The sequence below is a fragment of the Pithys albifrons genome, chromosome 14 (genome assembly GCF_047495875.1).
Source record: "Pithys albifrons albifrons isolate INPA30051 chromosome 14, PitAlb_v1, whole genome shotgun sequence".
In the NCBI taxonomy this organism is placed as follows: Eukaryota; Metazoa; Chordata; class Aves; order Passeriformes; family Thamnophilidae; genus Pithys; species Pithys albifrons.
Genome location: NC_092471.1, coordinates 9,334,276 through 9,360,597, shown reverse-complemented (window position 1 = coordinate 9,360,597; position 26,322 = coordinate 9,334,276). Strand labels below are relative to the sequence as shown.

At 44.0% G+C, this 26,322-nt stretch overlaps 1 protein-coding gene across 3 annotated transcripts in view; it reads left to right on the top strand.

Moving 5' to 3' along the window:
- The first annotated feature begins 14,450 nt into the window (after positions 1–14,450).
- Positions 14,451–26,322, top strand: part of IL1RAPL2 (interleukin 1 receptor accessory protein like 2) — a 377,416-nt gene continuing 365,544 nt past the window's right edge. The window contains exon 1 of one of the 3 annotated variants that reach the window (XM_071569169.1): positions 14,451–14,482. The gene's annotated coding sequence lies outside the window, so the exon portion shown is untranslated. Of the gene's footprint in view, positions 14,483–23,277; positions 23,415–24,795; positions 24,832–26,322 lie in introns of those variants that run through there. The other 2 variants (XM_071569167.1, XM_071569170.1) reach the window with 2 other exon arrangements.

The window sequence follows — 26,322 nt, the reverse complement described above, 5'->3', positions numbered from 1 at the left end:
TCCTTCTTATAACTTCTTAAATATATGTTCCTAGGTTACTACTAAAATGAAGTAGAGAATTTATTCTAGACAAGTTATTAGATGATGTGCATAACATAATTACTATGGAAATTGCTCTAACCAGCACAGCTAAGTATAAAGTTTGTTTCTTGCCTTGGGTAATTTACAATTCTTTTTTATCCACTAGTTTTTATGATCCTGAATTAGCAGAATTAGGTTCAGTTGGAAAAAAAAATGAAGCAAGAAAAAACCCCTGTGTGTAGTTCTTTTTTAAAAAAACCAATAGCAAAATGATCCTTTTGTTTTCTTCAATAAGCTCTCTTACATTTGCTCAGCCTTGTAATATTTTTCAAAACTCAATCTGAGTTTTAAAACAAATGAAGGTTCTGTGCTCCTGTGCCCAGAGCATCACATGTAATTAGGAAAAACTAGTGGAAGTCAAAAGAAGTGGAATTTGGCTGTATTTCATGCTTCTAGCACTGAAAACATGTCTTTTGCTTTGTATTTTTTCCTCAGAGCCATACCTTTTCTTCTGGACCAAATTCTGATAATTTGATTGTTTCGAAAATATGACCAAGACTTGGCACTAGAAATACAGTGAGCCCTGGCTACAGCTGTGCAATGAATCTCAAGAGTGACAGGAAGCAAATTTTTCTCCTCACACTTTTTCCAGAGTGTTATGGTAGGTCGAGTTTCATCCAGTCTCTGAAGCCCATGGGAGTGTTACTGATGGGGAGTGAAACCAGCACCTGCATTGTATCAGTAACTGTGCAATCAAAAGGTTTACATCCAGTACTAAATTTCTACCGATTGACAAATCCAGTATATTAATTTTCAGCTGTTCAATACATAGCCAAAGGCTCTTTTGGAACTGATGGCGAATTTATTAAGACTGGTAGCTGGCCTTTGGTTTTGCACCTGGATTCTTGTTCCTAAAAATATTGGCTTTGTCTGTCAATTGCAGAAGGGATTGACTTAAAGGCTTGGGAACAGATAGAATTTGTTGTAAAGGAGAGAACTATATTCCTATTATTTCTTCTGGGGATGGTTTGAGCTAAAAGCTGTCTAGTTTCAGTTGAGGAGCAACAATCAGATCTATGGTATTTTTGCCCACTACATCTTTCAGATATCCTGATAAAACCCATCTCTGTTTAGATATCTGGCTTGTGATGATCACCAGTCCTTGGTGGCATCTGTTATAATACATGCCCCTAAAGTGACAATAATAGATGACAGGACAGAGCTGGGAGGCAGTGGCAGGGGGTCAGCAGTTTTCTCTGCCTTTCATTCCTTCTGTTTTTGTTTTGGGCTAGATCATGAACAGGATGGAAAATTTGCTGCGTGATTGAATCAGGAATGAGAAAGAGGGAATGGACTGGGGGTGCACACACCTGGGCCATCTGAGGGCTCTGAGGCTTCAGTGACACTAAACAGAGAGCTGTGTACTGGAGAATTTGGTGAGCTCCTGGGTGTCTTCTGGGCTGGACCTGAGAAACCTGTGCAGCACCTGCTCAGCAAGTGCTGACTGCTGGCCCCTCTGCCTCCCTCAGGGCCAGCATTGGGCTTCTTAGCACTGTCTCTGCTGTGCTCCTGTTAAGACCCTGAGTCGGGCAGTTCAGCACAGGTTATTTTGGTGCACCAGTGGGTCTTGCTCCCTGACTAGGGCTGATGGTCCATCAGAGGAGGAGGAGCTGAGGTAGTGACTCTGCCCAAGGACCTGAAATTTAAGTCCATATACATCCTTTGGAAGTGTTGATCCATGACCAGCTCTAGCATTATGAATGGATTGGCACTGATAAATGTGGTACCAAGCTGCCCGTTGTGTCCTGGGCTCCCACTGGCCACTGGTTTGACCCTTCTGTGCTGTCACTGACTTAAAGACGTTATTCAGGGAATGAAGTTCCACAGTTTTGCACAGGAAAATCTTTACTGTAGACATGAACATTCACCTCAGGACAGATGCCAGACACAAAGGCTGGTACTCTGTGGTCTCCACAAGACATGCTGCTTTAACAGAGCTCTTTGTGCCAAGTCAAACCTAGAAGTCTTCTCCTTTTCGGTTTTTATTGATGTTAAATGATGCTCAAGGGGGATGTAAATCACATCAAGAAAAGCTCTGGGCTGAATTCTTCCAATTGTCCATCACTGCTAACTGATAAATCTATTGCATAAGCAGGAAAGCCCTGTGAGACAGAGGATATTCAACATAAGTTGTACAGATAATCCATAAACGCTGTCCTGCTGTGAAACAGAACAGAAAACACTGCTGCTTTGTCAGGGAAAGATCAGAGGAGAACACACCAAATCCTGTAATTAAATGACTTTAAGTGTTCCTAAATGTTATGTTTCATCTAGACTTCCTAAATAGAATTAACTAGAAGCTAATTAAAAAAGCCTCTTGCTTTATTTCAAAGTATCTTTCTAGTATTGACTATAGTGAGTTTATCTATTCACAGAGCACAATGAATCACTCCCCTGTTTAAGAAAAAAGTGATTGCTGTTCTAATACTTATTGAACACCTATAACAGATGTTTAAATCTCTACAAGCTTGAGATAATTAAAATAATAAATCTATCCCCGTTTGACAAGACTGTTAGCAGAAATCAAAGATATAAATAATCTAGTGGAGCCAGGAGACATTTTTCTGCCAAGTATTATGATCATATTCTCATGGAACTTTCAAGTCTGATCCTACCATCCTTATTTAGTCAATGCTCCTATCAGGTGTTGACATGAATAAGGCAGTGCTCTTGATGCCAGAAGATGGCTCAGGACAGTGTAAAAGCAAGGAACTCAAGAGCCTGGCTTTTCCTCACAGGACTAGTGTCTCAGCACTTGGTTGTCCTTGCCTTGGACACAGATCTCTTTTGTCCTTTTCTTAGCATGTGTTTTGCTTCAGTGACTTAATTGTAGTAGTATATGGGCACCTGCATCTGCACCTTGTAGCGCTTGGCTGCCGGGGTGTGCGTCACAGGCTGGGAAATGGGGCAGGGTTGTGGTGCAAAGAGACTCAGCTTCCATCTCTCTTCCTTCTTTACTTCAACGAATGTCTTCCTCCTGTTTCATCAGAAGAAGCCCCTTTGGTCTCCAGCCCTCCAGGAGGGAGCTGGCACAGCCCCTGACTGGGGTGCTGCGCAGAAGAGTTCAGGAATTACTGGGTCCAAGGAAAAGAAAAAGGAAGCGATGCTCCTAAGGCCTGGTGTCCTAGGACAGGGCAGTGTATGTTCCTGACCCAAGGCTGTTATATCATAGACTATTTATGGACAGTCTCTGAGTGGTTCTTGAAACAGGGACTGAAACCATCTCTTACACATTCTGGCTGAGTACCTGAAGGACACCCCAAACCAAGGGACGTTTCTTGACGAGGGTGAGGATGTAGTTTTGTCTCCACAATATCCAGTGCTCTGGGAATTCCTTTCATTCAGCTTCTGAAAGGAGCTAGGTACCAAGATGAGCAAAAAACTACCCATAGGTTAGCCATGGCCTTGGATAAATCCTGGGGTGTAACCTTGACATGGCCTTGCTTGGTTGGCTGGCTACTGGGGCAGTAGCAGTGGAGTTCCATGTGTCATGATTTACTCCCCAGTGCCATAACCAGAGGGATATCCATCACTTTCATCACACCAAGGCTAGTGAACTAGACAAGGAATCAGAAAAAAACACAAAACATTTAAAGAAAAATCAGTGTTTGCTTTCATCTCACTACAGCGGTAGCCTTGTGATTAGTTGTGGCATTCTCCTGATTTCAGACTAATGAGTAAGTTAAACTGTGTTTCATATATAATTTCTGGCATCATGTCAGCTTCTTAAGATCACTTGAAAGGGAGATCAATGGGAAGGATGCCACAGCAGTGCCTAGAAAGTAACTTTACAAGTTTTTCTCTTGTTTTCCCTCTCCTCCAGCCTTTGCGTGCTCCCCCAAGGATCCTGGCCAGCAGAGGAGACACAGCATAGTTAAACTCGAGGCTACTTTCTGAGCAGTGTGAGGTGCTGCAGTTGAGCATATCCTTTATTGGGTGTGCTCAGTCCCTAGCAGCATCTCTGTTGTCCTGTTGCTCTTTGCTTTGCTCTGGTATTTGTGCTTTCAGGTGCTCTATTGCCATTGCAACTTGTGGTTTGTTTTTTTCTTTTTTTTTTCCCCTTCTGCTGTAGCTCTGTTAGCAAAAGAAACCTACCAGCATTTTGTTCATCCCATTTTCCCCCTTCCAGGGCAAATATATGTAAGTAAATCAATCAGTCATTGTCAAGGGAACTCTAATGGTACAGTCCTATGTGGATAATTATTACTTTCCTGTCAGCAAAAGGTTGTAATTTTTTTCCTTTGGGAAAATGCAATAGAGATTTTTATCCTGGCAGGCAAATACTGTACAGATGTTTTTCTCTGGATAATGCAGCTGAAAAGCTCCTTGTAGGATAACCTGACATAAATGCTTCTGTTAGGCTCATTTCTGTGTCACTGAAAGACTGTTGACTCTTTTCCTAGGAGGAAAAAGGCTTTCTATGGTTTCCTCCTAATGGGAAAACATTATTCAAGCACCTGGTTCTGTCAGAAAAATACAAATAAAACCCACTCTTTTTTACCCCCCTTTAAATGCATCAGAATCTTGATTCAGAAAAGCTCTTAAATACATATTTAAATCTGTATTTAGAGGGACAGATTCTTAACTTTCTGCACAGCAGGGATTGCTCACCTAACCAGTTTCTGTAGTGCTGGGAGTACAAGTCATTACTGAGGTGGAAGATTTACTAGATCAGTGGAACAAGTTGCTGCCAAACCCATGGTTTCAGTGACACCAGCAGCACTTCCAGCTGGCTTGGCTGGATGGACATTTTCCTGGAAACAGCTGTCTTGCATTGAATCAAGACCAGGCAAGTTATCCAAGAGAAACAGAGAATCATAGAATCGCTTAGGTTGGAAAAGACCTTAAGGATCATTGAGTCTAGCCATTAATGTAACACTGTCAAGCCCACCACTAAAGGGTGTGTCCAAGCTCCACATCTACATATATTTTAAATACCTCCAGGGATGGTGACTCCACTACTGCCCTGGGCAGCCTCTTCCAATTCTTGACAACCTTTCCATGAAGAATTTTTTTTCTAATATCTGTCTTAAATCTCCTCTGGCACAATTTCAAACTTTTTCTGCCTATCCTCTCACTTGGGGAGAGAGGCCAACCCCTGTCTGGCTACAACCTCCTTTCAGGTGGTTGTAGAGAGTGATGAGCCTTGAGCCTCCTTTTCTCCAGGTTAAACACCCCCAGCTCCCTCAGTCACTCCTTGTCAGACTTGTGCTCCAGACCCTTCCCCAGCTTTGTTGCCCTTCTCTGAACTCACTCCAGCCTCTCTTTGTTGCCTTGAGGGGCCCAAAACTGGACACAGGATTTGAGGTGCCTCAACAATGCTCAGTACAGGGAGATGGTCACCGCCTTGGTCCTGCTGGCCACACTACTGATGGTCCAGGCCAGCCTTTGGCCTTCTTGGCTATCTGGGCATGCTGCTGGCTCCTGCTCAACCGGCTGTTGACCAGCATCCCCAGGTCACCTTCTGGAGTGTCTGTGGTGTGGGAAAATGGAAAGGCAGGTCTTGCTATGTCCTATTTTCTGTCCCCAGCCAGATGGTGCTGAAAATGCCCAGCCCTAAGTCCCCATGCTTAGAAGGGTCTGGAGGAAACTGCAGGTGGCAAGTGTCTGTTTAGTCTGTGGTGCTCCCGTGTAAACAGTGTGGTTTTGAGTGGGGGGCAATTACCCATCCCTTTCTACTCATTAATTACAGCTGACTTAGTTGCCTTGTGTTAGGCACTGGCAGGAGCCAGGCAAAGAAGAGCATGTTGGTCCAGGGCAATGGGCTTATTAATGGTGGCTGCTGTCTCTGACACTTGTTTGTGAGCCTGTTTTTCTCTAAATATGTAGAAATATGTATTAGAAAGTGTGGGGTGTGTGTGGTTGTTTGTTTTTTTTTTTAATTCTTCCAACTTTTTTTTGCCACTAGTGTGGGGAAATGGAAAGACTGCTTTGGGCAGTTCAGATACTTTTTATTCTCAGTTACACAGTGCAAGTGTTTGACATTAAAGAGTAGGCCTTAATTGCTGATATGAATCAACATGTGCTGCGTGATGTGTGTTCAGAAGAGTGCTAGTCAAGAAAATTACTGCTTTTCACCCTCCTAATTACTGCTGCTCTAAGGTCTAGACTGAGGTCTAAGTGCTGTTTCTCAGCTGCTTTGTGTCCAAGACAAAGTAATACAGTTCTGAGAATTAAGAGGAAATGGAAAATGATTTGTATTTCAAACAGGTCTAATTCAGTCTCATTCCCTTCTGTCAGTTTGTCTCCTCCTTGGGAACTACCAGTCCTGCCACACATGCAGGTGGGGTGGCATCTCTGTGCTCCCAAGGGAGCTGAACAGCATCTCTAGGGAGATTGCTGCAAAGCTGGACTCAGCAAACTTGGCATTGTTTTTTTACTGTAGGAAAAATACTTGGGTATGACTGTGAAAACTGCTGTTAAAGTTGCTCTGCTGCAGTCACGTGTCCTGGTGCTCAGCAAAGACAGGGGTTGTCCCAGAGGAGAAAGAATAATGTGACGAAAGTGGACAAATGTTATAGCCAGTGGAGCTCACCTAAGGCAAAAGTAATGAACCCACTGGATGAACAATTTCCTGGAAAACCACTGCATGGATTTAATCACTTAATGAAGATACTTCTCTGCCCTCTCATAATTTGTTTAGTTGTCTCAGAAAGGGGGAGGAAATGATCTTTGAGCAAAACCACGAGCAGAGTGAAGCGTACATAATTAGGCAGAGGGCATTTGGCTGAGCAGAACCAACAGGATTCTTGAGGCTGCTGGGCATGTGCAGTGAAAACAATTACACTCTTGAAAATTAAGTGGAAAAATTATCCTTTAAAGAAGCAACACACTAGGGAGGGGGAGGGAGGTTGATGGTGTCATGTTGCTTTCCTATGAGTACAAGAAAATAAAATCCCCAGAGCTACTAGTGCTGCAGGGACGAAGAGGCTGTTGAAGCAAATGCTTTGGAGGGAGAATACACTGTTAGTTTGAAACATCAGTCTGGCTTTGAGAGTGACCATGGGTAAGGGGAAGTACAAGGACACTTGATGGGCACAGGAAACGGGAACAGGATGGGGGAATTCAAGTTTGTGGACTCTTGCTCTATCCCCAAAACTTTGAATAAGTATAAACTTATTCCAGACCAGTATAAAATTTGCAGACCAGTATAAATTTTGTCTATGAATTCCTGGCAATGTAGCACCTTTACTGGATTAACCTCCACCACCCAGCAATGACATATGGGAGATGGCCTCATTCCCTCCAACTCATTTGCATAGTTATAAATGAGTAAAGCTGAACTTGGAGGAGGGAGAAAAATATCTTATAAATTTCAAGCAAATGGGGAATCCAAAGTAAAATACCTTCTCGAGGTTTAAGTGATTATTCCTTTGATGAGAAGTGTCCGTGTGTCAGAACTAGTTGTTCAGGCAGTAGAAGATATATTTAATGTACAGTTCTGCACTGTGTAGTGTGAAAGAGGCCTGCTGGCCTTACTGTTTTTCCTCTTCTGTTAAGAGAAATATTTGCTTACAGAGCAGGAAGAGCATTCTGTCTGCCCAGCCTGACACTCTGACCACCAAACTGCAGGGTCACATCCCTCTTGGTTGTGTGTGACAGCCCCACTTTTCAGTGCTAGGCTGGCACTTGAAATAAACTTCCTCGAGGTAACTGTAGTTCATAACTTATTTTTAGAAAAGGCTTTCAGTATTCACATATTTCTTTCCAGCAGTAGATGGCAGTAATTTTCTTAGTCCTAATCTGATAAGAGCTCTATGTTAATTACTGTAAAATAATGTATTTCAAAAGGTGAAGGCTTCAGTTGCCCTTTTCAGAAGTCATTATTAACTAAGATATCATCCCTGCTGTCCTCCAGTTAGTTCAGTGCTGGGCAAAGCAGAGACCATTGCCTGAGCTTGCAAATCCTGTGCTTATCCTGAAAAGCCCAGCCAGCACCTGGGATGCTCAGTGCCTCTCAGCCTTTGTGCTGGCAAGGAAGTGTGGAACCAACAGCCAGCCAAGCTGGACCTCCACACTGTCAGCAGTCAGTGGTGCCACCAGGCACCAGCAAGGCATAGAGAAGCCTCCAGTTCCTTTGGAGTTTCACTTTAGGAACAGGAGAGTTGTAGGAAAATGTGGGCCCAAATCCTCACCTTCAGCTGGGAGGAGAAGTGAATAGCTTGGCAAATAGTGAGATACAAAAATGCTATAATGAATTACTAGTTAAACAAAGTCTGAAGAAAAAAGAAAAGAGCAGAAATGATCTGGCTCAGAAATAATCAATCTGTGCATATTGCTCTAAGCTGACTTTCCCCTCTTGTACATGCTGTACATGTATTTCCAGAAGAGGGCCATTAGGAGACTCATTTTAAAATGAAATGTTTGTGATCAGTATAAAGGTTTGTAACAGGAGATAGAAAGTGTGAGAAATGGATTGAGCAACATGAATCTGAACTGTAATGGCTTCTGTTATGTGAGCTTAGAATAATGATGTTGAAATTAGGGAAGCTTCATCAACTTTGAATGAATAACTGATCTCCAGTGGACAGAGAGAAAACTGATTTTAATGATTGTTTTAAGCTAACATTTGGTGAAATAAATGTTTAATGCATTTGTTCTGAACTAGAATTAGCTGCAGTGCTGTGTCTTATTCATGGCTCAAACACTGCTTCTATTCAGCTGTTTCTTTATCCTTTCTTTCTTCTAAAGTCTACAGTAAGCTGAGATTTTTAAAGTTTATGATCCATATTGAAATGTTTGATAAATATACCCCCTACTACTTCTTTTCATGGTGTATCTGGTGGATTTGCCTTTGTCATAGGTAATGCAAGTGCAAGGCCAGGAATCAGACAAATTTATAATGGGCTAATTGTGTTAAAACCATATTAAGCTCTGTTCATCCTGAAACATTGCAGGAGCCTGCAGCTTAGCAGTCACCTGTGTTCCACTTATCATTTTGTGTTAGATCCCACCTGCTATTACACAATTAAAAATATGCCTGTGGTATATTACAGGCCATATGAAGGAGACTGACCTGCCCAAAATTAGAAAAATAATTAGAACGGGATGCACAGGGGGGAAGGGAAGGCTCCTTGAATAACCTGGCCATCGTTGCCATTGAAATCTTTGTGGACAGCTGACCCATCTAGCAAGAAATATAAAACCTTTTCCTTAATCATCAAAGAAGATTGGGTGTAAGTTGTGAGCTTGTGGGAACTGGTGAAAATGTTCTAGCCAGCATCTTAGTTAAGTGACTAGTTTTAATACTATGCCTTTAATTGAAGACAAATAGTCAAGCTCTTACTACTGTCCTTTAATGTGTCAAGGACCACCTCCATCACTGTTTCTGCTCTTTTACTCTGGCTGCTTTTATGTTTCCTTAAGTGTACTCTAAGGAAGAGAGTGCTCATGGGACTGCTGCTTGTTCAGGGGGTAGTTGTGTGTCTGCTTTGAAGAGCTAGCACCTTTTGACCTTGCCCTGTTTCCCCTGCTGAAAAGGTCAGTACACAGTGAGCAGAGCTGTTGTAGAGTCACCTTTATGCCTATATAGCAAACATTCTGCCTTTCCTGTAGTACTGGGGCCACTTCACAGCAAACTGTCTCCATCAGAGAAATGCAGGTAAACAAATGTGCCTATCCCCTTCCAGGAGAAGGCTCTTGTCTCCAGTTTAGAGCAGGGAGGTGAACAGGAGGCAGCCCCATGACACAGGCTAAAGGGGCTTGTTTAGAAGGAGGTGGCTGAGAGGATGCAGAGCAGCAACCGTCTGCCAGGTGAGAGGAGAGGGATGAGCTCGGGCACTGAAATGGCTTGTCCTGGCACTTGTACACAGCTGGTTGTGAGGATCAGGTTGTTGTATCCAAGTCACTTAAGTGCTTTGATTTTTATAATTGAGATTCAGATCTTATATTTATCTGCTTGATGTGTCTGAAAAAAGAACATTGCAGACGACATTATTTTACATCCTCCCATCTCTCCCTGATGACCTTGCCAATGTAAGAACTTTAATTTTCAGGGAATAGGCCATTTAATACCTAATACATTCTCCCCAGGGCCTGGATTGTAGTGATTTTGGTTAGTGAAATGCTTCATTCTTTTGAAGTGGTGGCTACATGTCAATGTGGGGTCTGTGTTTGTCTTCTCCAGGACTGCTCAGCAGGTTGCTCCCTGGAGTACTGAGCTTTTCTACTGCTCCCTACTGCCAGCAGTGAAGTTCTCTGGTACATGTGGCTTATTCTTTGACCACATTGCAGATGCTGTGAAGGGTTTGTTTGTAGCTTTGTGGTAAATGTTGCACAGGGATCTGTGACGGCAGGGGCCAGTTCCCTTTGTAGAGGATACGATGTAAGTGCTCTCATTATCAAACATGTACCACACGCTCACTGAGCACAGGCTGCCTCTGCTGGGAAGTCAAAAGGCAAAGAGTTTGCATTAGACAAGCAAACTTGCAATATGAATTCTCCCTCTCCAAAATCCCTGTATCCCTCATGATGCAATGCTTTGGGCAAGGACTGTCATGTACTACATGGCTGTGTAGCTTATCACAATAGGACTCTGGCTCAGCTGATGCCTCTAGATACCAGCATGAAATAAATATTAATAACATGGCAGCCTCCTTGCTTACTATATTCCTGTTTCCAGCCTTCTTACTGATCATTTGCAGCTGGAGAAAGAGATGCAAAATCATCTTCTTTCAAATAAGGCTAGAGCTGAAAGTGAAAGGGGGCAAAAAGGGCAGCTGAAATAATTACAGACATAAGGGGACTTTGATTTGAGACAGTATCAGGCAAGACAAAAATCCACTTAATTCTCAGAGCAGACTAATAAACAAGAGTGTGATGGGAGGATGCAAAATAATGAATGGCACAGAGAGGGTCAGCAGGGTTATTCCTCAGTGTGTTTGCAGTATACTAAAGGGATGCCCAATGAAACTGAAAGGTAACAAGCTTGAAGTAGATAAATAAGTTACTTTGATATGATGCAAAACTTAGCCTGTAAATCTCAATTCCACAAGATGCTGTGTAGTTATGAGATACACTTAAATACAAAACTGGTACGGATTTTACATGTCACGCTGATTAGATCTATTCAGTTAATTTAAAAACAATTTAAGTTTTCTCTGGAATTCAGAGGTGGCTGTGTTAGAGAAACAGGCAACTTCCTTCAAAAATCTTACAAAACATGAAGACTATACAAAAAAACCCCTTTAGCTTTCAGAATTATGTCTTTCCCTTATTCCTGCTAAGAGGTGTTAACCAGGGTAAAGGCAGATGAGGCTTGTTGAACCATGTGCTCTGAAATGACTGTGCAGGCTCAGAAGTACTGAATTCACAGTTATTTTTTATACTGTCCTTCGAATCAGCTAGCTTGAGAAAGCAAGGTCCCTGTTTTGTTCTGATACAGCAAGTGTTTTTCTCTTTTTATCACAGGAGATTGTGCCTGTCTAGACCTTATTCCTAAATCATCTTTCTGGGGGTTAGAAATCTCTTTGTGCTGGGCATCAGAACCATTACCATATCTGATGAATTTTTCCCTGGAGTGTTTGGTACTACATTATTTTTAGTCACACAACAACTTTGTGCTGAGAAGATGCAAAGAAGATGCAAATAATGACCCAGAGATACTCACTGTAAAACAGCAGTTTAATTAACTTCATGCCATTAATACAATTAAACCTGAGGTGATGATCACTGATCACTGCAGGAATGCCTGGGCACTTGATAAGGTAAAAAGTTGATTTTCTCAGAAAGGTTTTAGATGGATGCAATAAAAGAGAATCCTTTCTGTTGCTGGAGATTTTGGATGCAGCCACTGAAACCCATGTTTAAAACCAGTAAAGAAACTGGTCCTTCAGTTTATTTTGAGTGAGGAACTCTAACTGCAATACTAGTGAAATGCTTACTCCTAAAGATATTTCAGAGCTAAATGTTGGTCAGTGAGATGCCTTCAGTCCCATTGAGACCTTTGAACTGAAAGCTTTTTTTCTTATTTTTTTAAGGGAGATATACTCCCACAAGTGCTTAGGAAAATAAAAGAACCAGATGAAGAAGAGGAAGGTAAAATGCCAAGTGTCTCAACCAATCCTGCTCAGTATCAGACACAGGCATCTATTGAATAGAGAAGGCAACAGAAATAACTTTGGTGTTTGTTTTGCAATCAGCTTGTTTACACAAGGGAGCAGGAGGGGAGTTTAGTGTGCTGGCATTATTGGCCATTTTAATTTTCAAATGCAACTGAAAAATGGATTTTGAAAATCAGTCTCACATTCTTACTAAGTACAAATTAAGTAATTCAAAAGACTTGAGTTTGCACCTAATTATTAAAATGACTGAATTGGAAACCACCTTTTACTACCCATGAGTCATGTCACCCAAAAACGCCATCCCACAGGGTATTCATCTAATCCATCTGGTAGTGCAAATAGTGGAGGGACTCAAAATAACAAGAAAATTGTTTACCTTTCTGAATAGGATATGGAATGACTTTCTTGTCTCTTTACAGCAGCTCAAACATTTATACAAACTTGTTAAGCTGCTTAGAGAGAGGATTGTTTGTCCAGGTAATGCCTCTTCCACTAGGTTAAGCTGCAAGTAAAGCAGTTGCTTGACTTCATGAAATTTGGGGGATTCTTGAAAAATTGCCTCTGGGAGAAATTTAAATAAATTAATGGAGAGCTTCTGCTTTTCTTCCTTTTCCATCTTTATTTTAAATAAGCTATTCCCTCTCTATGCAGATGCGTCTGTGCAATACTCATGAGGAAGTAATTTAATTATGCAAAGCTGCACCAGGTAAATGTTATTTACAGATGGCTGAAAAATTTTGTATTACACTTATTTGCCAAGAAAAACCTCCCTCATTTCACAGTTGGTAGAGGAGTGTTTTTGTCATCATCAAGGTAAGCCACAGATTGTACACTCCTGTCTGCATCTTTTTATCCATTTTGACTGTTATCTTTCTTTGTGTTTTTAAATGGTAACCCTGCAGGCACTGTGCACATAATTGAAGTAAACAATCTGCTTGTTTATCTCTGTTTTCCATTAATTAGATATGTGCAATCTAAATTTTCTACTGCAAAACATGAGGTGACATGCTAAGGGACCAAATCCGCTTTTCCTCACCAGGCTGAGCTGCCAGTGTTGAAGATGTTCCCAGAGCGGGGGCACAGCAGTGTTTGTAGCCATCTCAGCTGGGCTGGCCAGTGAGCAGAGGGTGAACAATTTGCACTGGAAAAGACTGGAGGAGTCACCCAAGAGGCTCTACCCTTGGCAGCCTTTGTGAGGGGGTGAGTCTTTGTGTACCTTGGGTTTGCTGCAGACTGGACATGCACGTCCACAGGACACTGTGAACCTGCAGTGCTGTCCCTGGGCACAGTGAGATGAGGTTCCAGGAGCCTGAGCCTGGCTCACAGCAGCAGCCCTGATCGGTTTTCTCTAGCCAGATTTCTTGCTTGCTACTTTGTTCACTGCTGCCCCAGTGGCTGAAAACTTCACTTTTATAAACAACCAAAGTGCAACCCCTCACCTGAATAGTTACTTCTGACCCATGGTGGCACAGATAAGACCCAAAGGTACCATTTGCTAAAGCATCTTGGTGTTCTCAGAGACAATTATATTCAGAAATGGCTCAGCTCTGCAGTAGTCATATATTCAAAATGACCTAGTGATCAGCTGTCAGGTTCAGCCAAGAATTGAAGAACTTGCCAAGAGTGAAATTCCAGGGAAGGAATTAAAGAGATTTTCATGTAGCAGGCAAAACCAAACTGTTTTCAGTCTGCCTGCAAATGCCCAGCAATGAGAGGAGGGAATAGCCTTGACTCTGGCTGTGTGGCAGGTACGTGGAAAATTCCATAAAGGAATGGGTCAGTAAAAATTAAACTCTGATGCAAATCCTGAGGCAATCATTAAGGAAATCTCTGAAACTAGAAGAAATTTAGTGCTGGTTTTTGAGGTTCTTCTGATACTTTGGTTCACATCCACAATGGACAAAGTTCAGCATGTGCCTACATGTTTTATGAGCTCAGGACATGCTGCTTTTTACTACAAGGGATAAATAAATAAGTGGTTGTTTGAAGCTAATGGCCTCTTTTGCCTGTATATATATATGCCATAATTCCATTGCAATCTTGTAACAGCCTCCTTGATGTCAGACTGGCCTTGTATATACATTAAAGAGCTATTAGGTACTAGCTCTCTGCCCAGCCCACTCTCTTTCCCTTTTGCCTCGCCTCTGTTGCTTCAAATCATTTTTCTTTGCTTGCTTGTTTGCCTGCAGTGATGGGTGTGTGCCCTTTTCCTCCCTGGGAATCTGGCAGTAAATCACTCTTTCAAATTCCCCCCCCTCCCCGCTTTCTACATTCTGGAGCAGCTGCTCTGATTAGTTTGAAACAGAATAAAAGACCTATAAATGGGGAGAATCCTGAAGGTAAGTACTTTAGTGGGGACTTAATGTCAAGGTGCAGTACATGTAGTAGCTTTTACGGGGACCATTTAAAAACAGTTACATGCTGTATATTTTAAAGGCAGGACATAAATCAGATATTTGAATACCCTTGAATGCTGATTTTAGCTCTGTAATTTTTATTTTTAAGAAACCTTGATTTGAGAACTTTTTGAGGACATCATATATTGCATTCATCACCCTTAGTGGATTACTTCTGCTCCCTGAGCTGCACCACATCTGTGGGGACAATAAGGCAGAGGAAATAATGACAAGTTCTGTCAGAGGAGCATTGGAAAAGTCACTCCTGTAAATTTGAGAGTTGCTTAGGAATTGTTTTCACTTTTCACTGTAGAAAGTGTTATTTCTAACAATTTTTTTTCCTGGTTCTGATTACTCCGGGGAGGATGTGATTCAGTGATCTCTGATCCCTGCAGAGACCATGATACAGTCTGAATCCTTCTCTCAGGAATGGGAAATGACAGTGACCTCCAGGGTACCCTCAATAGGAAAAGCATTGCCATTCTGAAGTACTGAGTCCAGGGATTTAACACATGAATTTAGGAAGAACTTGAAATGCACTTCAGAAAACTGTCAATCAATTATCTGTAGCTTTCAAGTCAGACTGGTGCTCTTAAATGCATTGCTGAAGTAGTTTTTAAACTGAGTCTTCCTCACAGCATCTCTGGTCAAATCATCGTACTTTCTATGACACTTCTCCCACTCCTCTTCCCCTCTCCCCCCAGACTCACTCTCTCTATTTCCCTTCGTGTTTGCAGAGTTCAGTGTTTGACCCTCCAAAGAAGTGGTGTAGGGTGTTTTCCATGAGGGCTTTTAATGAAGAACCTCTTTAAGGCTCTCTAAGTATGCTGACCACCAGAATCCTCCCCAAAAAGTATGATTTTCACTAACTTTTACACCTAATCTGCTTCCACCCTCTGCTCTCATGGTCATGAGAGATGTTGACCAAGTTTTCTCCAATGTGTGCTCCACTTTTCCCTTGTTTTTATCATGTCTCATCCCACCACCTTTTCACACTGTTGTTTGACTCTTCATGCTGTTCCCTAGCTCAGGAAACAGCTCTGTTTCCCAGCTCCCGCCCTTTTCTTTGGTTTTGGGATGTGTCCCCCTCTCAGAAGGTTTTGGACTGTAGGGTTTATGCTGCAAGAAGTGTTTCTTCGGATCTTATGAAGGGCTTGAAGTAAATGCTGTGATTCTTCTACTTGGGTTAAGTCTGCCTCTTCTGTGCCCACTCCAAAGCTGTGGAGCTTAAATTCCAAGACAACTGACATGTCTGTTCTGCTTGGGCAACTGGTACTATACATTGATTTCCAAATAGGGATTTCTTTATTTTGGAAGTACAAGAGGTGCCCCTGGCCTTAGGCAATGGAAGCTGCACACTGGAGGTTTGGAGGCTGGAGAGCATGAGCAGTATGTGTCTATATGGAGATGTCTATGCCCTTGTCTTCCACCTGTTTTCTGACAAGGAATATTAGTACTCAAAATATAAATTAAACAAGTAGTTTCAGCATACATGTTCTGTTTCCTTTAAGACAGGGTATAACTCTAATGTGCTTAATATTTCTAAATACTGGCATTTTTACATAGGTAAGAAAATGTCAACTCTGAAATACATCGTACAGCTTCTTACAGAAAGCCAAGCCAATTTTAGAATATTACTGAGTTATCATAAGCCAAAAGCACTGGCAATCAAAGTTGGTTTTGAAACCATTAACGTTTTTTTTTCTCTTTGACAACACTCATTGCTTTTGAGGAAATGAACTCACTAACAGCTTGGAGGGCAGGACTGGCTCAGACATAGTCAAAAAATCCCTAACACCACTGTTTAGTTTTTGAGTCTGAAATTGAATTATATCCCTTTATTTCCATAAATGTTTCTCTTCACTAATGTACTGGGAAGGGAATTCAGTACCTTCAAATGTGTGGACAACAGAGGATGACAAAGCCTGAAAATAAATGTCCTGAAAAGTGTTTATTACAAGGCATTAGAACAGGTAAAGCTGGAAAAAGTATTATATCATATCTTGGCTTTATTGATTGCTGTCAATATGTTCGACTCCTTTTTAAAAAAAAAAATCGCATTTATAGGATGTGCTCACTGATGCTTAAAGGGACCTTGAAGCATTGACATCAGAACTGAATTACTGATGTGACAAATTGGAGGACCACTTGAACAGGTCATGCTGGAGCAGCTTGCCAGGCGAGAGGGTGCTGTGCAGGTGTGTAAGTGCAGAGTACCTTTTTCTTGCCAAATGTATTTCATGTATGTACACCTCAGAAAAACAAAGGGGTGATTTCTCTGCCAAATACTACGTTGCATAAAAGCTAGAGGATCTTCATGCCTATGTTTGCCTTGGAGGTGAAGCAGGGCTTGAGAAAGGGTCCTGGCACATGATCCTCTTTGCTGTGCCTCTGACCTCGGAGGGATGTGCTCAGAGGAGCCAAGCCAGACTCCTGCAGCTCCCCTCTCCAGTCCTGCCCACCTGGAGCTTGGCATGAGCTACCTCAGCCGGGAGCTGTGCTGCTGTGGCTCCACACCACAGGTCATTTAACAGGCTTGGCTCCTCCAACACTCCCTGGCAGCCCTGGCAGTGGCTGCAGCAGAGCCAGTGAGGACCCTTGTGCCGGCGTAAGTGGGAGCAGTGAAATTCTCCTTTTCTGTATGGTAGGCCAGCCCAGTGCTTCTGCTTGAGCTGAAGCCCAGTTATCCTTTTGGAAAGCAGAAGAATCAGACTCAAGAATTTAACCTTGAACTTTACATTTTAGTAATGATGCTGGTCAACTTAAAAAAGAGACACCTGTTCAGAGCATGGTCCAGGTTTGTGGGTTTAATACACGATTTGTCTATCTGTGAATAAGGATATGAAACAACACTTAGAGGTGATCATTGTTATTTTTACTACATTTCTCCCCTGCAGTGAAACTCCATTTTGTTTTCATCTGAAAAAAGATTTTTCCTTTTGTCAGCTGACCTGGAAAATTCATTATTCAGCTAAATATAAGCTACCCTAAATACGTGTAGCTTCTGTCCAGAAAAGTAATTTGTGCTTTTTTGCTATCAGTCTAGAGTTTCAGACCATTTGTTGGAGCCTTCCCTTTATAGTTATGATTTGCTCTGTTCTATGGCCTCAATTATGATGATCTGAGCAGGACAGAATTGCAAAATAGGCCAATTTTTACAGCTAGATTTAAAATTTCTATTGTTTGCCACAGAAGCAGCAGTAAAAAAATGGAGAGGGGAAAGAAATTTGTGATAGAAAAACTTGGAAGATCAATGTTGGTGTTTGTTGTTTTCTAGGTTTTATTTCCTTTTACTTTTTAAACTAGGTTTTTCAAACCATCCACTTGTAGAAATTTGCATTTTATGAGGACAAAGTTACAAAATGTGGTGAGATCGTTTTAGGTAACTTACCTCTTTTTCCACAGCTTGTGGCATCTAAAATCAACCATGCTTGTCATCTTCTAGTAATTTCCCATCATTGAAGTTAAAATATAAGCCAAGTTTGCACCAAATGAGCTGTTCCAAGATGAGTTTGCCAAACTCTGTATTGCAGTGGGATTTCTGCAGTTATGATTAGATACTGTCAAACAAAAATTATCTCTGGAATACAAGTGAAGCCAACATTGATTAGCTTCTCTAAATCCCACAAGAGGTTAGGAGAAGCACAACTAGTTCTTCATCATTTGTCTCAGTGTCTCTGCCAACCACAGTTGTGTTGGTAGATACAGAACAATTGAAAGGGGATGAAGGGAGGAGGAACAAGGGGCTGATGGAGGACTTTTCTACTACTAGGAACTTATTTTTTTAGGATATTGTTGATGCTCACCAGGGGTCTCAGAACTGTTAGATGGATGGTGTAGCTGCATCTCATCCAGAGGAGAGAAATCATCAGAACAAGAGTTTGTGTGTGCTAATTATTTTTATTTCTCCCCACCTGCCTGGCTTTTTTTTTAGCTGATTATTTGTGCTCCCACCAAAAAGTGAAATAAACAGGCAAAGGCAGTATTTGTCTTAGTCTCATCTGAGAAATTTCCAGTGGAAAATGAAACATATTTCCACTGTCTATTCGTGGATTTTATATTTCTACTTCACAAACTATTCTGCATATGAAAAAGAGCTCTACATTTTAGGAGTTTCCCTAACAAGCTTCACAGCTGTTTGCTGGATTAGGCAAAGTCAGGATTTGTGTCTGATTTTAATTAATTCCAAACAGTTCTTCCATTTCTGGTGTTGGCCAGTCAAGAGAAACAGGTAAATAGTCAATATGTTGTATCTTTTCACTCTTTTACAAAAGTATGCCTAGTGCATGAAGATGTTACCTCTGCTGTAAAACTGTCGTGTTATTCTTTGGGGAAGGAAATTCTTATTTTCTAATCCATATACCTATGCAGAGCAGTCACTCTTTTTGTACTCTGTACGTGCAAAATGCTTAATAATTTTATCTTCTGCTTTCAGCCATAAAAGTGAGAAAGTTACCCTATTCCAAACTTAACTACTTGCATATGTTGTTGGTATCAAATAAGATTACTGCTTGGAAGACAGTGCATTTATCTTTCACTTGAAATAACCCAGGAGAATGTCAAATGCAAAAAGATTTTTGAAATCTTGGCATTTACTGCTGCTTTATACTCTGTGTGTGCAACTTCAGTCAACAGCAGTGACATTATTGTGCAAGTCCCTTCAGCTGAAGGGAATTGGCACTCTATTAAAAATCTCTCTTTGCAGAACTCAACTGGAAATATGTTACTATGCAGCTCTGTGTTTGTCCCCTGAAAAGTGGTGATCAGGATCATGTCTGCTACCAGCCAGACAGGATTCTCTCCTTGTCACTTTATTCTTTCCTGTACCTAATCCTTTATCCAGTGTTATCTGGCCGTCGATGTCCTCCTCATTCCTCTCACAACAGGCACTCTTGGCTTTGGCTTTTATCCTGTGTAAAGCCTGCCCTGCCAAGTCTCTCTGTGATGAGCTCCTTCCATGCTCTGCTATTGCAGCATCAGCATCTCACATCCTCATGGATCAGCTTCTGCCTCTGTCTGCTTCACTGATGTGGGTGCTGCTGGCAGAGCAGCCTGTGGGAAGCCCGGGAACATGGACAGTGGGACATGGAGTGGCTGGAGATGGTGGATGCAGAATGGGAGTGGGTGATGTTCATTGTCATTGTCATTTTCACCTGGGCTGAGGGAGGCTGGATGCTTGCACCAGCCTGCACTGGGCTTATCTATCAGCTTTGCAGCTTTTCAGCTTTGTCGAAATTAATTGCTGGGAAGGGCTGATGGTGATTTTAGAGATGGACTTAGCTGTCAGCCTTATTTCCTCTTGCTTATGGTGGTCATCACAGGGCCTCTTCTGAGCAGGAGCATGCACACACATACATGCATAGTTTCTATATGTGGCCATATTTTGCAAAGATCAGACCTGAATCTGTGTTGATAAATACAAAAAACTAGACATAAAGTCAATAAATGTGACTTTACACAGCTGTAAATTCTCATCCTGTAACTTTCCCATTCAGGCAAGAAAGATGTGAGAATCATGTAGATTCAGAAGCAGAGGTCCATGGGAAGACTGAGGGTCTCCTGATCCTAGCATGGATGGTGGCCCCTTCTGGAAGTAGCTGTGTTAGTGGTAGAGTTCATCAGGGCAATTTATGTCCCCTCCAAACTACCTTATTCCTGCTGAAAGCTGATTACTTTGTACCTCAACTTTGCCAAGCAAGTTGCTCACGTGGAAGCTCTTTGATTTTTCCTTTTTGAAGTCAAAACAAACCTTTCTTATTTGATTGAAGTGGGACAGAGTGCAAGGCACTTGGGCAGCAGATCCGTCTGTCTTTGGGAGATGAGAAAAGAGCATCTGAAAGAGCAGCTTGTGTTAGTGGCTGTCAGAAAAGGATGTTTGGCTACAATCTAATTGTAAAGGATATGGGTGAGCCTACACATAGATCGATTAAAATTGATTAAGAAGGTGTATGTGGGGACTGTCCCAAAGCTAACTGACAGTAGAAAACAATCTTTTTCACTGAATTCTCTGGCATTGGGTTAAAACCCTAGAATTCTCTGTCATGAAATGGTTTGGTTAGCAGAAATAATGGAGAGATTTGACAAATCAAGGATTGGAGAACTAAATGCGATTTGAGGTGGTGCATTTGGTTCCTGGCTCTTCATAGACATACTGTGTGTCATGGCCCTAGTTCACTGGTCTCTTTGGACATCCTTTCCTAGTAAGTACAGATATGACAGTGGGAATAATTTTTCTCTCTCCTATATTTTTCAGGATCAAGTGCATTATTCTGTTTTCTCTGTGTGGGTCTACAACACACAGTGCATCTAGGAAGTCTTAGCTGGGATCCCTGCCCAGCTCTGCCACACATTAAAAAAAAATAACAAAAAGGAGGTCAGAAACAAAGGCCAAAGCAGGTCTCATTACTTCTTTAGTGGTACATCAGAAACGAGCCCAAGGCTTGGTGCATGGCAGGCTGTTCCTACAATTCCTCTGAAGGTTGATCTCTTCTGCTCTGTATTAAACTCCATGAATACCACATTCCTCTTTTCATTCCTACTGAGACTACTGACAGCTGTATAGCATACCACTCTTGTCTGTGAAATGGATTATTTTCCACAATGACTGAGATGAGATCAGAATAAAGGAAACAAAGCTGGTTTTAAAAGAAAAAAACATCAGTCAGTGTCCTATTCCCCTTCTTTTTAATGAATAATGGATAAATTCATATAGTGAGCCTAATAATTAACATTTTTTGACTTATTATTAAGTGCTGAAGAATGTCTAATGATACCATATTATATATTCATTTTAAGTTCAAGTATAATTCCAAGGTATCATTAAATGCAGCTTCTCCTAACTGTATATTTCAGAGTCAATGGGATGTTTTATTTTTAGGCTTTAAATCTTTTAATTCAGCTAAAAAATGACTTCAGTAAGTGACTTGACAAATAATTTTAAAAATAGCACTTTTACACTGTAATCATGCCAGGAGAAATGAAAGAGTAGCCCAAGTGTCAGAGGGTATAAATTGCAGCAAAGGTATTAGCATCTTGGTGGAGAAGTCTATGTCACTTGGAGAAGCAAGGTCTCCTGGCAACATATTTTCCCTTTCTAATTAGTTAGAAAAATTATACAGGCAGTAAAAATGAGCAAGTTTATTGATTTTTTTGTCACATTCCTCCTTTACAATAGTTCTGCTTCTTTACTGTATGCAAGAATACTTTGAGTTTGCTTGAGTCCTCTCCATGGCTGGGGCTGGGAAAAGTTGCTGCATTTGGTTGCTCTTGGCCTTGCCTTGCAGAGCAACACGGCCGTACGCTGTTCATCCCTGGCACCTCCTCAAGTGGCTTTAAAGGATGGTTATACTCAGAGAAATGCTTAAAAATACTGCTACTTTAGTTGTCCCTGTATCATATCTATTTCAAATTTGCTTTATCTATAGGTAACAAGACACTTTCTAATTGTCAGCCCTGTGTGTGTGACAAAGTCCTGAAAGCAGAGCTGAGTATTTACTTGGCTTAACATCAGTAATTGCAAAGATGCTGACACTGATGTGTAGCTGGGGTGGACTGTGTGTGACTGAGCAGGATCTGGCTCTTCTCAGCTGCCCTGGCTTGTGAGGAGGATGCTGAGAGGACAAGAACTTTTCTGGTGAGAGTCTCACAAGGGAGGGTGTTTTACTGTGTCTGGCTCCTGTTTAGGTATAACCATCCCACGGCTGCAGTGCTCGGTGTTTGCAGCCTCACAAGTGTCGCGTGCAGGAGTGACGATTGCATGGCCTGTGACACAGTCCCTGTCAGTCCCAGCAGTGGCACCGTCAAGTCGTGCTGCTTACGTGAGCCTGAAGTGCACTTACAGGAATTTGGCTCGTGCTTTTTCTGCCTGTATCGCAGTTGCGTGACAAAATTGGATCTGCCTGTGAATCTGAGCAAAATGCAGAAGTAGATTCTGCATGGAGCTATTCAAAGCTATTTAAAAGCGAATAAAAAGCGGCACAGGGACACTAAAAATGACACGACCATGCTGGGGAAAGCATGGATGTGCCATGTTAGAAGCAGAGTGAATGAAGAGAAACTTAGCCTGGTCCCGTTCAACGCTAGATGGTTAAATTGATGCTGATGATGGTGTGAAAATGTGCAGCGAGTTTGCAAGCTCCTTCTCCCCGCGCAGTGCTGATGCTATAACCTCGGGGGCGCGTTGCACCGCTCTCCACCGCCCAGAAACTGATGCGAGTGATTCGGGCAGCCCCAGTGCTGCGCAGCGCTGCCCGGGGAAGAGGCGGAGGGGCCGCGGGTGCTGCTGTCGGAGGGGGATGTTTGTGTTCGCTGCCACCCTCGGGAGCCGCGGCGTGCGCTGGCACCGCGCGCTGCCCCCAGCGCTGGAGGTTCAACGCCGCCCATTCCCATACCAGCCTTGCCCCATCCCCTTGGAAGGCACCGATGACTCCGCAGCCTTTTGGGGGCGCTCCCTCCGTCCCCTTCTTGGGCCATTTGTTCTGCCGCGATCGGGGCTCCCTTCGCGAGTCCCTTCTGGGACGGACAGCGGCGGGGCCTTACGGGGCAGCGGGGGCTCGTCTCCTGTGCGAGCTGTGCTGTGCCGCGCGCGGGGGCAGCGGGGCCGCGCGGGGGCAGCGGGGCCGGGGTGCGGCGGCGCGGCGGGGCCGCCAGGGGGCGCTGGGGCTCGCGCAGCGCGGGGCGTGCGGGCGCACCTGCCGCGTGCGGGGCCGGCGCGGGGGCAGCGCTCCCGGTCCCGGGTCCGCTCCAGGGGCGGCAGCGCCCGCACCGCCTCCCGCACACGCGCCGCCCCCGCCGGGCACCTCCGGCCGCAAGCTCCCGCTGCCTGCGCGGCCGGGGGACGCCCGGCATGGAGAGCTAGAGGGGAGCCGCTGGGGAGGTGAGCCCTGCGCGCGGCGCTTCTCGCGGCAGCTCCCTTTTTTTAAATTAAAACAAAACAAAATAATCTTCTCTCAAAGAAAGAAAAGTTCGGGTGTAAGGAGTCCCCCTCGGTGCCGCCGCCGCGCGCGGGACGGGGCTGAGGTGCGGCTGCCGCCGCGTCCCTCCCGCAGCTGCGGGGCGGGCGGAGGGAGCCGCGGGTCCCGTTCGTGCCGGGGCGCTCCCGAGGGGCTCCGGGCAGGGACTCCCCGCAACTGCGGCTCCGTCCCGTGCCCCTGTGGCAGCTCCTCCCGCGGCCCCGCCGGTCTCGGAGCGGCTGCCCCGGGGCCGTGGCCAGAGCCGTCCGTGCTGCCGCGGCCGCTCTCCGCATCGAGCCCGGCGGCTCTGCAAGCGCCGGGACACGAAGAACGGTCTGGGTTAGTACCGAGGGTCTCTAACTCAGCGCCGCGAGGGTGCGTGGGGCTTCCCGGGAAAAGTGTTACTGCCGGAGATTTAAAATAAAAACACGGGGGCAGTTGCCTTTTGGGATGTTGCAGCACCGTGGAGCGTGTTGAAGAGGTGTCAGTTCTTCGGAGGATTTGCTGCTCTGAGGTACCGCGGTGGGTCTGGAACGTTGGGACTTGAAACCTCTCGCTGCCTCCGAAAGTTCCGTGGCAAATAAGGCTGCTCTGGTTTCCTTCGGAGTCTGATGGAAAGCTGCTAAAGGGCACCGAACCTCTCTGAAACGATTGATTCAGCGTCTGTTTTCAAAGACCCTGTCCCTGGGCTGCTGTCTCTGTCAGGATTTGAAGAATCAAAAGTTTCTGATAGAAAATGCTGTAAGCTGCGGTTTCTCAAAGTTATAGTAGGAACTGTGTGCTTTGGGCAATTTCTGCTCCTTTGAGGTTAACAGCCAAACTTAGGTTTGTACTGTGAGGAAAAAACCCATCCTGGTAGGAACCAGCACTTTGTTGTGCTCCTTGGCAGTGTTTATATTTGCTTGGGTTTTGTCTTCATTATTTAAAAAAGAAAATCTAATTTTTACTGTGTGTGTTTGTAGTTTTTAGGTGTTGCTATATTACTATCAGAGTGCAGGTAGTTTTGAGGTTTTTCAGCATATTGTTAGAGGTGGATGTAAGGCAGGGAAAGGCAGTAGGGAAGGGCTGTTTCAGGGTGTTTCGATGCTGTGTGAGTGTGCTTGCATTCCCACCTGAGAGAGTCACTTGCCCTAAACGCTTGGAAAGGGAAAATTTCTCATCGGGGTAAAACTGCGTGGCTGCCTGGCAGTCTGTGATATCTCTAAGAGCAGGTGACTGCCTGCGCTGCTTCTGGATAGTGCATGGGAAGGGACTTCCCTCCAGGGGCAGGAGTAGGCTAGCCTTGAGGAGGAGGACATGGTGTCTGAAAAGCTTTGCTTGTGCCAAGACCCGAGGCAGGAGGTAAGTCTGGGGAGGAAGCTGTTTGACAGCGAGTCAAGCTCTTGCTTTGCAATAGAGTGACTGCAGAGGAGACAATGGAACATGCTGGATTTTGGGCTCCCTAAGCCAGCGGGGTGTAATGCATGTGCAGCAAACATGAGAAGTGAAGAGTTCTGGCAGTTCACCAAGGCACAGGCAGTGCTCTTCAGGATTTGGCGAGTCTGTGGTTAAGCAGGGGTTGTAACTGGTGATATGCAGGATGGCTTTCTGAGAAGTAACTGAGGATTGTATCCTTCTGAGGATGTTTCTCTGGGCACAGGAGACCTCTTGCATTGGGAGGACAGGGGCATGGTCTGACCTCCCTGCAGAGTGCTTGTGTTGCTAAGCAGCAGCTTACACCTCCTGCATGCTCCAGATCGAAGTCTGCGAGGGGAGACCTTCCTCTAGTGAACTAAAGCTTTCCAGCTGGTGACCAAGGGTGTTGGAAAGCATACATCCTGGGTGTGTGGGTGTGTGTGTGCTTCTGGCCTGCACCTGGGTACCAGGCAGGGGTGGTCAGCTGGAAATGGTTAGCTAACTGAGAGCAAGACTTCCTTATACTCATCTCCTGCCTGGGCTGCAGGTGAGCACAGGAGAGAGAAAGAGATGAACTTTTGGTTGCTCCATTTGTAAGATTTGGGAGTTCTCTGAAGACCACTCTTTTATGTTCACAGTACCTAGGAGCTCATAGGAGGTTTGTCTTCAAATTGTTTGGTGATTGATGCTTTAGCAGTAAAATGGGTGGGGAGGGAAAAGGGAAGATTTGCTTGCAGGAGAGGTAAGGAAGAAGGCCAGGTGTGCCACATTAACACACTTAGCCAGCTTGAGTCAATTTTAGTGAATGCCACACAGTTGCTGGACCCTCTGTGCATTTGTCGCATCAGGCAGTGTTGTCTGAACTGCTCTGTATCTTGCAGAGCAGAGCAATGGAAAACCTTTTAATCTTCAGAGCTGCCAGTCTGGTGGCTGCACTTTGAAGCAGTGCAGTAGCCGAAGCTGTTGGAAGCCAATGTGGAGGGACTGACCGCCCTCCAAACAGAAGTCAGATCACAGAAGAGCCCGTGAGTGTATGGAGGGATTCATAGGCTGGTGGGGTGAAGGTGAGCTCAGCAGAAAGGCTGTTCTTGTGGCACAGATCACTTCTGATCAGGCAGGGTTTGGTAGTGTGGGAGAGGGAGGAGAAGGGTTTGGTGGAGCCTGGATGCCTGGGCCTCAGAAGAAGCTGGAGTTTGCAGCTTTAAGTCCAGGTGAGGCTGCAGAGGAGTGTGGAAGCGGAGGCAGGTAGGAGCGTGCTTGCTGGGCTCAGGAACTCATGGGTTTTGTGCCTTGGCACTGTAAACTTGAGCCATGGAGGGTTTGGAGTGTGTGTGTCTGGAGGCAGCTGCTGGCAGCAGTGACATGCAGAGGTAATGGAGAGCTGGTGTATGGACCAGCATTTGTGTGAGAAGAGATGCAGACTGGCTGCTGGAGAGC